General features: G+C 40.8%; 1 pseudogene; it reads right to left on the bottom strand.

Moving 5' to 3' along the window:
• Positions 1 to 6744: 6744 nt before the first annotated feature.
• On the bottom strand, positions 6745 to 11559 carry LOC146624974 (uncharacterized; annotated as a pseudogene).
• Between the last annotated feature and the right edge of the window lie 312 nt (positions 11560 to 11871).

The following is an 11871-nucleotide window of genomic DNA, read 5'->3' as shown; positions in this document are numbered from 1 at the left end:
GGCTGTGTCAAGACTAATGTAATCTAATAGATAATTTCTATATTGGTTAGAATTAAGATTATTTTTATTTTTCCAGTTCATGAGGACTGTTTTCTTGGCTATGCATAGGGCAGTGAAGATCATATGGGCTATATTCTTTTCTGAAGTGACATTATCTAAGCTGCCCAACAAACACACTAAGGGGGAGGTTGGAATGTTACATTTCAGACATTTTGATAAATCTTCACATATCTCGCGCCAAAACTTTTGCACTGGTGGACAGAACCAAAGAGCGTGGATGTAATTGTCTGGTGTATTGCCTTGACAGTGTGAGCAGTTGTTGGAAGATGTAAAGCCCATCTTGAACATCCGATGACCTGTATAGTGCACTCTATGAAGTATTTTGTATTGTATTAATTGCAGACTGGGATTTTTAATTAATTTAAAAGTTTTTAAGCAAATCTGAGACCAGAAGTTTTGGTCTAGGTTGACTGATAAATCTGCTTCCCACTTTGCAGTAGGAAGGGATATTGATTCATCTAATTTAGAAAGTGTTCTGTATATTTTAGATAATAATTTGGGGGATTTAAGAGTAAGAAAATGTGCCGCACTTAGTGGTGTTTGTAATTCAACTTGATTGAGGTTAAATTTCTTTTTTACTATGGATTTAATTTGTTGATATTCTAAAAACCTTGTCTTGTTGATCCCATATTGTTTAACTAGTCTGTCAAATGGAATAAATTCTGTTCCCTCTAATATATGTTCTAAGTATTTAATTCCTTTGCAACTCCATTCTGGGAAATTAATCATATTATTGTTTTGTAATATGTCAGGGTTATTCCAGATAGGTGTACGTTTGCATGGGATTAATGAAGACTCCGTTATTTTTAGAAACTCCCACCATGCTGTTAGAGAAAAGCTGATGTTGATACTTTTAAAGCATTCATGTCTTTTGATGTTTGAGCTAATAAATGGTAGGTCTGAAATCTCTAGATCCTTGCATAGTGCCTGTTCAACATCTAGCCAGGGCTCAACTAAGAAGGTATGTTTTAACCATTCTGAGATGAACTGAAGCCTGTTGGCTAAGAAGTATTGGTGAAAATTAGGCAGATCTAATCCTCCATACCCGCTTCACACCCTGGAGGATGGGGCTGTGGCCCCCCCACACTCCCTAGCAGATCATTACATGGAGAAACCTTTGGAATGCAAGCATGCTGATCCACACAGGTATGCACACATGGGTATTCACAGACGCGGACTAAAGCTTTCTTGGCTGCTGCCTCAAAGCACACTGTGCGCTGTCTATCTTGCGTGCTGCACAATATCGTTTATTACTTAGTAAATACTGATATCTATGACTAGCTAGTTTATTGTGATGGTGCTTTGTTTTCTCTATTATTATGTTGCTCTTTGTTGTTTGCTGTCTCCTCTGTTTGTTTGTTTGTTTGTTTTTTTTTTTCTCCATACAGGTGACCCAGGAGTTTTTTTTTTTTTTTTTTTTTTTTTTTTTTGTCTCTCTTCCCCCCCCTTCTCACCGTCTCTTCTCCCCTTGGGTTTTCTTTCTTTCTCTCCCCCTCTCTCTCTCATTCATTCCCCCTGTCCTATTTATTAAAAAAAAAAAAAAAAAAAAAAAATGACAAAGGATGAACTGAAGCTCTGCCATCACGTAATGTCGCATACTGCTGTTTCTGATGTCATTTAAAAAAAAAAAAAAAAAAAAAAAAGAAAATGTCCAGATGAACAGAATCAACTTTTTGGGAAAAGGTTGAGAAACACTGGCTTAAAGGTCACGGGCTCAGTGACCCGTGAAAGAAAATGAGCTGTGCAGTTCACATATCCTTTCCTGTATAGTACTTCAAAGTTGAAGGGCTACAGTGCAAGGAACCACCTAGTGACTAGGGGTGGGCGATATAAACAATATACGATAGAAACGATATAAATTTGGCCAACGATAGAGATTTTGACTATACCGCTCTATCGCGATAGCACATGTTGATGATGTCATCAAGCTGCGCCTGTTTTGGTCGAAAGCATAGCAGTGGCTACAACCATTATCATCTGCAAATTATGCTGAGAGTCATAGCAAAGAGATGAAGCACTTTTGAAATATGGGGAAAGCCAAAAACTGTGCTTCCTCCACTTCCGTAACATTGATTCATTAATGTTGAATTCTCTGGCAGCTGCTCTATTCCCATGTTGTTGCAGTATATTAATGACTAACCTCCAGTGTTGGGACTAACGCGTTATTAAGTAACGCGTTACAGTAACTACGTTATTATTGTGGTAACGAGCACAGTAACTAGTTATTATGCCAAAACCGGGAACGCGTTACTCGTTACGGGGATTTAGATAGGCTCGTTATTCGTTACTTCGTGTGGTGGCTATCGCAGAGCTTCCACAGATTCAATAACATTAGCAAGTGGTGGAGGCCAGCAGGTGGATGAAGGAAAAGGGAGGCAGGAGGAGAGACCCGAAGCGGCCGCTGGTCCGAGAGTGTCAGGTGAACAGAACTTCAGGTAAGAAGTTATAAACTGCAGTCCATCTGGGTCAGATATGAACCAAGTTTAGTTGGAGTTTATTTTCGTTGTGCTGACTTTTTCGTACTGCGTGCTAGCTAGCATGACGGAGTTTCTATACAGCTGGGTGGGTGCTATGTTACTGATGTTGAACTTTATTTTGTTCATAAGGTTAATTATTAGAGTTGCCAACCGTCCCGTAAAAAACGGAATCGTCTCGTATTCAGAGAAAATATTACGCGTTTCGTATTGAGGTGAAAAAGAACAGTTTGTCCCAGACTTCAGCTACAATGAAAAAGACACAAAACTGGAGTTATTCTGTGTTTACGCTGCACAGCTGCCTCTTCTTCTCTCATCCTCTCACCTTCCCTCTCCTGTTTCTACTTCAATCATGAAACTGATCAGTGATCAGCTGATTGGCTTTTCTCTCTTGTTTGTTTATCGCCCACTTTGCGCCAGAAACAGGAAACCAGCGGATGTCGCGGTAAACAACAGCAGCACGTTTAAGCTTGATCAGCTGTTGTTAGAATTGATTTAATATTAATTTCTAGTATCAGCTGATGTTTGCTGGAGCCTCAGCTGTAAAGCTGCTGGTCATGATGTCGGTTTGAATATGTGGTGAGAGGGAAACATGAAGATGAAACCAGGAGATGTCCTTACTGAATCATCAGAGCTGAACAGGTGATGGAGAAACAGGTTTACCTTTTAGGTGACATGAATGAGTTGAAGGGAAGTTATGAACTGTTTCTGAGAGACAAATAACACCAGGATCCTTTTCTAAGTAGCTGACAGCTGGTAACTGTGCAGGGGCGGGTCTAGCAAAGTGTTGCCAGGGGTCCATGTAGGGCATTAAAAGGGGAAGGGGGGCACAAGGAAATACTTTCTTATTCTCATTTAAAATGTCTCACTTTTAAAAAAATAATTATCTGAGTCTTACAACAAACGATTGATAGATTGATACATATATACCATCAGAACAGTGTACATCATTGTCACAACAGTGTTTGTTTTCATTCAAAGGCTTTATGATTCTTCCTAGAATGGTGGGCCGGTCAGTCAAAATGCCCGGGCCAATTTTCTGTCCCAGTCCAGCCCTGTATGCAGCTCATCTGCAGTCTGGTGTTACCTACATCTTCCTATTCAGAAGGCAGAATTTCCGAGTTCTGAGTACAATCGAAAGCACCACGACTGCAGTTTTTGTGTTGGATGTAAAAAGCAGGCTAGGATAGAATCAGGCGTGGGATTTCTCTCGTGGAAATGTGCACATTATTTTTTCCTTTCTATTGGTAGGTGGCACAGTGCACTTGTGGCAAGTAAGCAAGCTAGAAGACTGGCAATCTTGCTGGGTATCCAGTTACGGAAGCAACACATTAACAAGAGAATTCTGAGTTAAACCAAAGTTACTTTCCCTAGTAACTATTTACTCTGAAAGTAACGAGTAACTTGAAGTAACTGAGTTACTTTTGATAGAAGTAACTAGTAATGTAACTAAGTTACTAATTTAAAGTAACTTACCCAACACTGCTAACCTCGTATTGTGGATGAATAATCTCAGTTGTTCTCCTGACTGAAGTTTGGCCCGTGTACAGCATCCTGCTATGCGATTGCATTTGTTCATACAGAATCCCTCACGTTAACTTTTATCGAGTGGAAAAAAAGTTGGCGTTCATCCTCCAGCTTCACTGTGCTAATGTTATGCTAACATAGCTGTGTCGCTAGCAATCACATAGCACAACATTATATACCAGGTAGTCCAACTTCAGTAACCCTGCAAACACCACTGCTGTTTAGTTTTCTGTCTTCATTTGTGTCGGAAGTGGTAGCAGAGCTGTACGTTTTAATTAGTTTCAAAACTCTCTCAGTCATAACATGGTATGAAATGTTTAGGTGGAAACTAGCGAGCTAACTTCCTGTTAAATTCTAACTCTGTTAAATTTAATAAATTCTGTTTTCATGGATGCATGGATGTAAAACTTAATTGTTACACCTGCTAAAGCAGCAATGCTGATGATTTTATTAAAAATGAAAGAATTTAGACTGTTTTTAACTCTCAGTGTTCATTTGACTTTGGGACCTGAAGCTTTGGAACCAGATTACTCCGCGAAGCTCCTCACTACGGCAGCCGTAATGCTCTGACAATCCATCAAGCAGTGTGGCTTACCAAAGTTGTACTAAAACATTTTTTAACAGATTTCTGCACGCCAAAGTTGGTTCGAGATCAGTAAGCACAACCAGAATTCATACATAAGGCACACTCTCAATTTTTGAGAAAATTAAAGGATCTTAAGTGTGCCTTATAGTGTGGAAAATACATTATACAGAAGAAAAGAATATATCACGATATATTTCGTTACCGCACATGCTTCAAATTATATCGCGATATGAATTTTAGGCCATATTGCCCAGCCCTACTAGTGACTCATGAGTTTGTGTCCTTCATGTTCTGCAGCCAGGACAGTGTTTCAGTGAATCCAGTGCCCACTTCATAGCCAGACACTCCTTTTCAATCACTGAATACTTTAACTCGTGCTTGAGAAGCTTCCTACTGATGTGGCCACAGGCTGGAGGTTACCTGGCTCTCCCTGCAGCAAAACCACTCCAATGCAAACTTCAGAGGTGTCCATTTGGACTATGGAAGCCTGGTTAAAGGCAGGGCTCCTCAGAAGGGGCTCATTGCAAAGTTAGTCCTTCAAACTCTGAAAAGCAGTTATCACTGTAAATTTTTTTTAGATTTTATGGTAAAACGCTGGCAGCTCTGGTTGCCAGAAATCTACCGTAAAATTACGGGTGAAACATTTTCTTCTTTAACGGTAAGAAGGTATTGTTATTGTTGATTTTACGGTTAAAAATAGTGCTAGGGTCAATATTTTACCATAGAAGAAAATGTTTTTCCCTAAAATTAACATGAAAATAACATATAAAATAAAGTTTGTGCCACAAAACACAACATTTTTTTCCCTGTAAAATTAACTATCAAAAAATAATAAAATACAATTTTATTCTGTAAAAATTGCCAGAATTTACTTTAAAAATGCATTGCAGTTTCCCTTTTTAATGGTTATAAAAAAAGATTAGAAAACTTCCCTGTAAATATTATAGTGAAACACTTTTAACTAGTATGACTAAAAGGGTGCTAGTTCTGTTGCTTTGAGAGTTAATGTTTTATGAAATAATTTACTGTTTGAATAAAGAATTTTGCTATTTATTAACACCATTTTACTTCATAATTTAATATGACATGACAAACTATCATGAGTGTTTGCCTCATGAAATATGATCACCTTTCACTGTTCAATTGATAGTATCAATTATCAACTACTTTATTTAATGCAAAAATATTTTGTGAGTATAAGTAAAATATTCAGATAGCTAGCAGTTCAATTGCTGTTATCAGATGATACAGAACCTTCTTTAGACCAGAGTGCTTTAAAGCGTTCTACTCTGTAAGCTTAATACACAAACCATGATTTTACTCAAATTACTAAATCAATTTACTCAACAAATCACAAATAGTTACCTCCATGGCAGTAACAGTAAGGAATCACAGAATTCTTACAAGTTCTGTTCAAACTGTGCAAAATCAGTGCTGTACGTTGAGCACACATTATATTTCACATTACCTTTAGCAGACAATTCAGACACCTTTAAGTGTTTTTGGTGCTGTTCGCACTACATAAATGTCAGTACACGTAGAATCTTGACTTTTCAAATTATCCAAATACAAATATAGAGAATGAAACATTTTTTCTATAATTGAAAGAAAATCTGAATTGAAGAAATTACAGGAACAAGTTTACACCCACATATTTTGCACACAGAACTGAGCAGTAAAGCTGAAAATGTACATCTTCAAACTGCATCAGGTAACAAACAAAAACTTTACACTTGTTTTGAGAACTTCAACTGCAAATTTTTGGATAACTACAAAATGCCAGCAATGTACATGCAGCATACGTTTACACTATTGGAATACAAATATCCAATAGTGTAAAATATGGAATACAAAATTAAAATCCAAGAAACAAAATAGCAGGTTCACCACATTTTTACCAGATACATTTTTCAGATATAAAACAGTGACTCAAAAGTAGAACATGTACTTTTACGAATTGTGTCTAGTAAAACTTCACATTGTTAAAAACTTCCCACTCACAATCAGAAATGTAACAATTGTTTCAAAAACAGAACACCTGTAGAGTATGTAACATAGTATACCTTCATCACTTTGTCTCAAACAAGAGGGGTAGGACTAGATCCACTCATGGTCATCAATGTCTGAGATGGAAGTGAGGACTCTGGGATTGACTGAGAACACTTTTTTCTTCTTGGATTCAACCTTAGTGCCTCTCTCAGGATTTATGGAAAAGAAACACCTTTATGAAAAAATGCTCAACATGAATGTCTCAGCAGCGAAGCAGGAGGAACCTGAGAATTAAAACAACAACAAATTAAAAACTTTAATAGCAAGAGCTTTAATGTCAGTAATATATACAAATACAGAGATACTTGTTACATGCATCATATGATGAGTTATGTTACTAGCTGAACTTATATGGTTGTGTTAGCCAGTGTATTAGTGTGGAAGCAACAGAACATGAAACTAAACAAGCCAAGAGTACAAGAACGTGGCAGTTACAACAACAAAAAACAAAAAACCTGTTGAATTTTGCTCTTTCAGCTTACCGCAAACAATGATGAAGAGTGTTGGTGGCACTTTCTCCATCTGAACATCTTCTGCAAGGCTTGTCATCTCAACGCAGTGGAACAGAAGCTCTTCCTTCTCGTCAAAATGAGCCAGTAAAAGAAGCATCATCTCAATGACTTCTTGCAAGCAACCACTGGACTGACCTCTTTCAGTCAGAAGTTAGAGAACAGGGGTCCGTTCTTCTTACTACATCCAAGATCAAATGACACATCCAAGATCAAATCATCGCGCCAACTTTGAGCTCGCTATCCCGGTTCTCCGAACACACCTGTTGTTGACGATTAGTATAGCTGGATGAAGTAATGTGAGTTCACTGGGTGGCTTAACAGGGGCTACGCATCGATAGTAGAAACATTGATCGGCAACCCTTTGATTGGTCGGCGAAAATGTCGAAGGAGCGCGCTCAGTATTTTTCGGCAGCAGAGCAAGAACTCTTGATTGAGAGATTTCAGAGTTTAATTAAAACGCAAGGGAACACTGCAAAGGCTGCAAAAGCAAGGAGAGAGGGCTGGCAGAAAGTTGCTGACAAATTAAACTCGTAAGTAATTTAACAATAATGATAATAATAATAATAATGGATTGGATTTATATAGCGCTTTTCAAGGTACCCAAAGCGCTTTACAATGCCACTATTCATTCACTCTCACATTCACACACTGGTGGAGGCAGCTACAGTTGTAGCCACAGCTGCCCTGGGGCAGACTGACAGAAGCGAGGCTGCCATATCGCGCTATCGGCCCCTTTGGCCAACACCAGTAGGCGGTAGGGTAAATCTATTATATTATATTATATCCTCTTTCACATTAGAGCCACGACAGGACCCACTAGAACATGGGAACAAGTAAAAGTGAAATATAAGAATATTCTACAGAATGGTAACATTTATCACTTATATTGCTTTTAGTCTCTTGAACAGAGACCCTGAAATAATCTGTTTGTTTATAACAGCAACCAAGAAAAGGGCAGAGCAAAAAAAGACAGGTGGTGGTCCTGCACCCCCTCGTCAACAAGTTGGTTAAGTAAATAATACCCTCACGGGAAAATCGATATCAGAATCAGAATCAGAATCAGAATACTTTATTGATCCCTGGGGGAAATTATTTTTTGTTACAGTGCTCCATTTTAAACCAACATTAAGACAAGACAGACAATACGCTAACTAAGAATAGTACAATATATACATATATATACATACATACATACATAAGTCACTTATAAATAAATATTTGGAAAAGAAACATGTGTAGCTGTAGCAGCAAACAGTGTGTTAAGTGGATGCGTTGTACAGGGAGATGGCCACAGGCAGGAATGATTTCCTGTGTCGTTCAGTGGTGCTTTTCGGTAATCTCAGTCTCTCACTGAACGAGCTCCTGTGACTGACCAACATGTCATGGAGTGGGTGGGAGGTGTTATCCAACATTGTCTTTATCTTGGACAGCATCCGCCTCTCCGACACCACCTTGAGGGAGTCCAGCTCCATCCCCACAACATTGCTGGCCTTACGGATCAGTTTATTAAGTCTGTTGGCATCTGCGACCCTCAGCCTGCTCCCCCAGCATGCAACAGCATAGAGGATCGCACTGGCCACCACAGACTCATAGAAAATCCTCAGCATTTTCTGGCAGATGTTGAAGGACCTCAGTCGCCTCAAAAAATAGAGACGACTCTGGCCCTTCCTGTAAAGTGCTGTGGTGTTTTTAGCCCAGTCCAGTTTATTGTCAATGTGTACTCCAAGGTATTTATAGTCCTCCACAATGTCAACACTGACCCCCTGGATTGAAACAGGGGTCAAGTGTTTCCTGGTCTTCCTGAAGTCCACGATCAGTTCCTTGGTCTTTGCCACGTTGAGCTGCAGATGATTCTGCTCACACCACGTGACAAAGGAGTCGACCACAGCCCGGTACTCTGTCTCATCATCCCTGCTGATGCATCCAACCACCGCAGAGTCATCAGAAAACTTCTGAAGATGGCAGGTCTCTGTGCAGTGGCTGAAGTCTGTGGTGTAGAGGGTGAAGAGGAAGGGGGAGAGGACAGTCCCCTGTGGTGCCCCTGTGTTGCTAATCACCTTGTCAGACACACACTGTGGGAGACGTACATATTGTGGTCTTCCTGTCAGGTAATCAACAATCCAGGACACCAGAGAAGCATCCACCTGCATCGCTGCTAACTTATCACCCAGGAGGGTCGGCCTGATGGTGTTGAAAGCACTGGAAAAGTCAAAAAACATGACCCTCACAGTGCTCGCCGGCTGGTCCAGATGGGTGTAGACACGATTGAGCAGGTAGATGATGGCGTCCTCTGTTCCGAGACGAGGCTGATAAGCGAACTGAAGGGGATCCAGATGTGGTCTTACTATGGGTCGCAGCTGGTCCAGGATGAGCCTTTCCAGGGTCTTCATGATGTGGGAGGTCAGTGCCACGGGCCTGTAATCCTGGGGGCCACTGGGACGAGGCGTCTTTGGTACAGGGACGAGGCATGATGTCTTCCACATCACCGGGACCCTCTGCAGACTCAGACTCAGCATAAACAGTTTATGAAAGACTCCACACAGCTGGGGGGCACAGGTCTTGAGGACAAGGGGACTCACTCCGTCTGGTCCAGCAGACTTGCCTGAGTGAAGTCTCCTCATTTGCATCTCAACCTGGTATTGAGTGAAGGTGATGGGTGGGGGAGGGGTGTCAGGAATCTCACAGGAGGCAACATGTGAAGAGAGAGGCTGGCACAGTGGTGTGGCTCTGGATTCCAGGCTGACTGCAGGTGAGGTTGTGGGGGTGGGAGCAGACACTGTGGTGTCGAATCTATTGAAAAACAGATTCAACTCGTCGGCTCTATTCTCACCTCCCTCAGCTCCCCTGCTGTTGGTTGGCCTGAATCCAGTGATGGTCTTCATGCCCCTCCACACCTCTCTCATGCTGTTCTGCTGGAGTTTCCACTCCAGCTTCCTCCTGTAATTGTCCTTAGCCTCTCTGATCTTGTCCTTTAGTAACACCTGGACCTTCCTCACCTCCTCTTTGTTGCCCCCTCTGAAAGCCCTCTTCTTGTTGTTGAGGAGGGCTTTGATGTCCTTAGTCACCCACGGCTTGTTATTTGGGTAACAATGAACAGTCTGAGCTGGAACAATGGAGTCGGTGCAGAAAGTTATGTAGTCTGTGATACACTCAGTAAGCCCATTGATGTCCTCGGCGTGAGGCTCACAGAGTGTTTCCCAGTCGGTCACCTCGAAACAGCCCTGTAGTTCCGCTATTGCCTCCTCTGACCACCTCCTAACAGTCCTGGTGGTCACAGGTTCCCTCCTCACAATTGGCACATAGCGGGGGGTGAGGTGAATCAGGTTATGATCTGACCTACCAATGAGCACACTGTCGCGCTGAGCTAAAGGATCCTGTCTATCCCGCAATATACGCTGAATTCTGAAAACTCTCCTTATCAATCTTGCACCTTCCGCAATGGGTGGCTCGCGTATACGGACAGGACATGGCTGCGACAGACTTCCCAAATCCACCTTCGCTTTTATAGCCGTGGTCTCTCATCTTGATTACATGAAGTAATTTACTATTACTACTCTAAAATATGGATTACATTTGAAATAATCAAATACATGAAATAGAATGATTAATAGTACATTTCCCTTTTTTTAGGAAGTGACCTGTATGTATCTGTATGGAATCAATAAAAGAATCAAGTACTGCATTATCTTTAGTTACATTGATAATATTTATTTATGGTAAAACAGTGGGAAAATATCGCTGTTGCTTTCGTATAAATGAAGTGTACATACCTGAGTGGCCGCGATCTAATCCTGTTTACATAAAGTAAGCCTGCTCGGGAGCAGGTTCACGCTTACGGATCTGTTGCTATGACAGCAAGTCCCGGATGAGCTTCGGAGAACCGAACGATCCAAGATCACGCGAAATCGTCAACAATCAAATCCAGCTAACCTACTTAGCGAGGTACGAAGAACGGACCCCAGCATTCAGGACTTGCTTGTGCTTTTGTGCATCAACATATTTGAGGAACTTTAACAGACGTGCACCCTTTTTGTCTACATTGGCAAAGAAGGTCTCCATCAGATTCACACCAGTCAGTTCTTGGAACTGTGCCGTCATACCAACTTCATTGAAGAGAAAGGGCCATTCCTGGCATAGTTTCTGGATGCTTGCCCCTTTGTTGATGTCTTTATGCTGTGTGTAATACGTGCACTTGACTAGTTCTTTCACAACATCTGTATTGTAGTTATTCTTTTTAAACAGCTTCTTCATTTCTTTCTTCTTTTTTTTTCAAGCTGACTCTCCACAGTCTCAGATAGTGGCAAATGCTTTGGGTCCCAGCTCATACAGCCATATGTGTCTTGAACCCTTTTTGTTCAGCTGGTATTTTGTCTGTGTCGTTGTTGTCATCTATTGCTTTGCGTTTTTTTACCTTTGGTGTGTCAGGTCGCTTGACATTTTCAACTCTTGCCTGAAGTTGCTTTACCAGGGAATGATATCCAGGTCCAATAACATCATCATCAATCACATCTTGAAGAGACTTGGAATACTTGGCCACCATCCTTTTTGCTATCTCTGTAGTATTGTGTTTGGTTGGATTCTTACAAATCTTCATCATTTCAGAGACCACAATCCTTACAATTTCTCGTCTTTGTCTTGCGCTTGGTCTTTTCTGTCTTTCCAA

Source organism: Diplotaxodon limnothrissa, linkage group LG9, assembly GCF_057381915.1.
Source record: "Diplotaxodon limnothrissa isolate DT_005_m linkage group LG9, D_limnothrissa_male_GT1.1, whole genome shotgun sequence".
Classification (NCBI taxonomy): Eukaryota; Metazoa; Chordata; class Actinopteri; order Cichliformes; family Cichlidae; genus Diplotaxodon; species Diplotaxodon limnothrissa.
The sequence above is the reverse complement of the archived record's forward strand: the minus strand, read 5'-3'. Positions and strand labels throughout refer to the sequence as shown.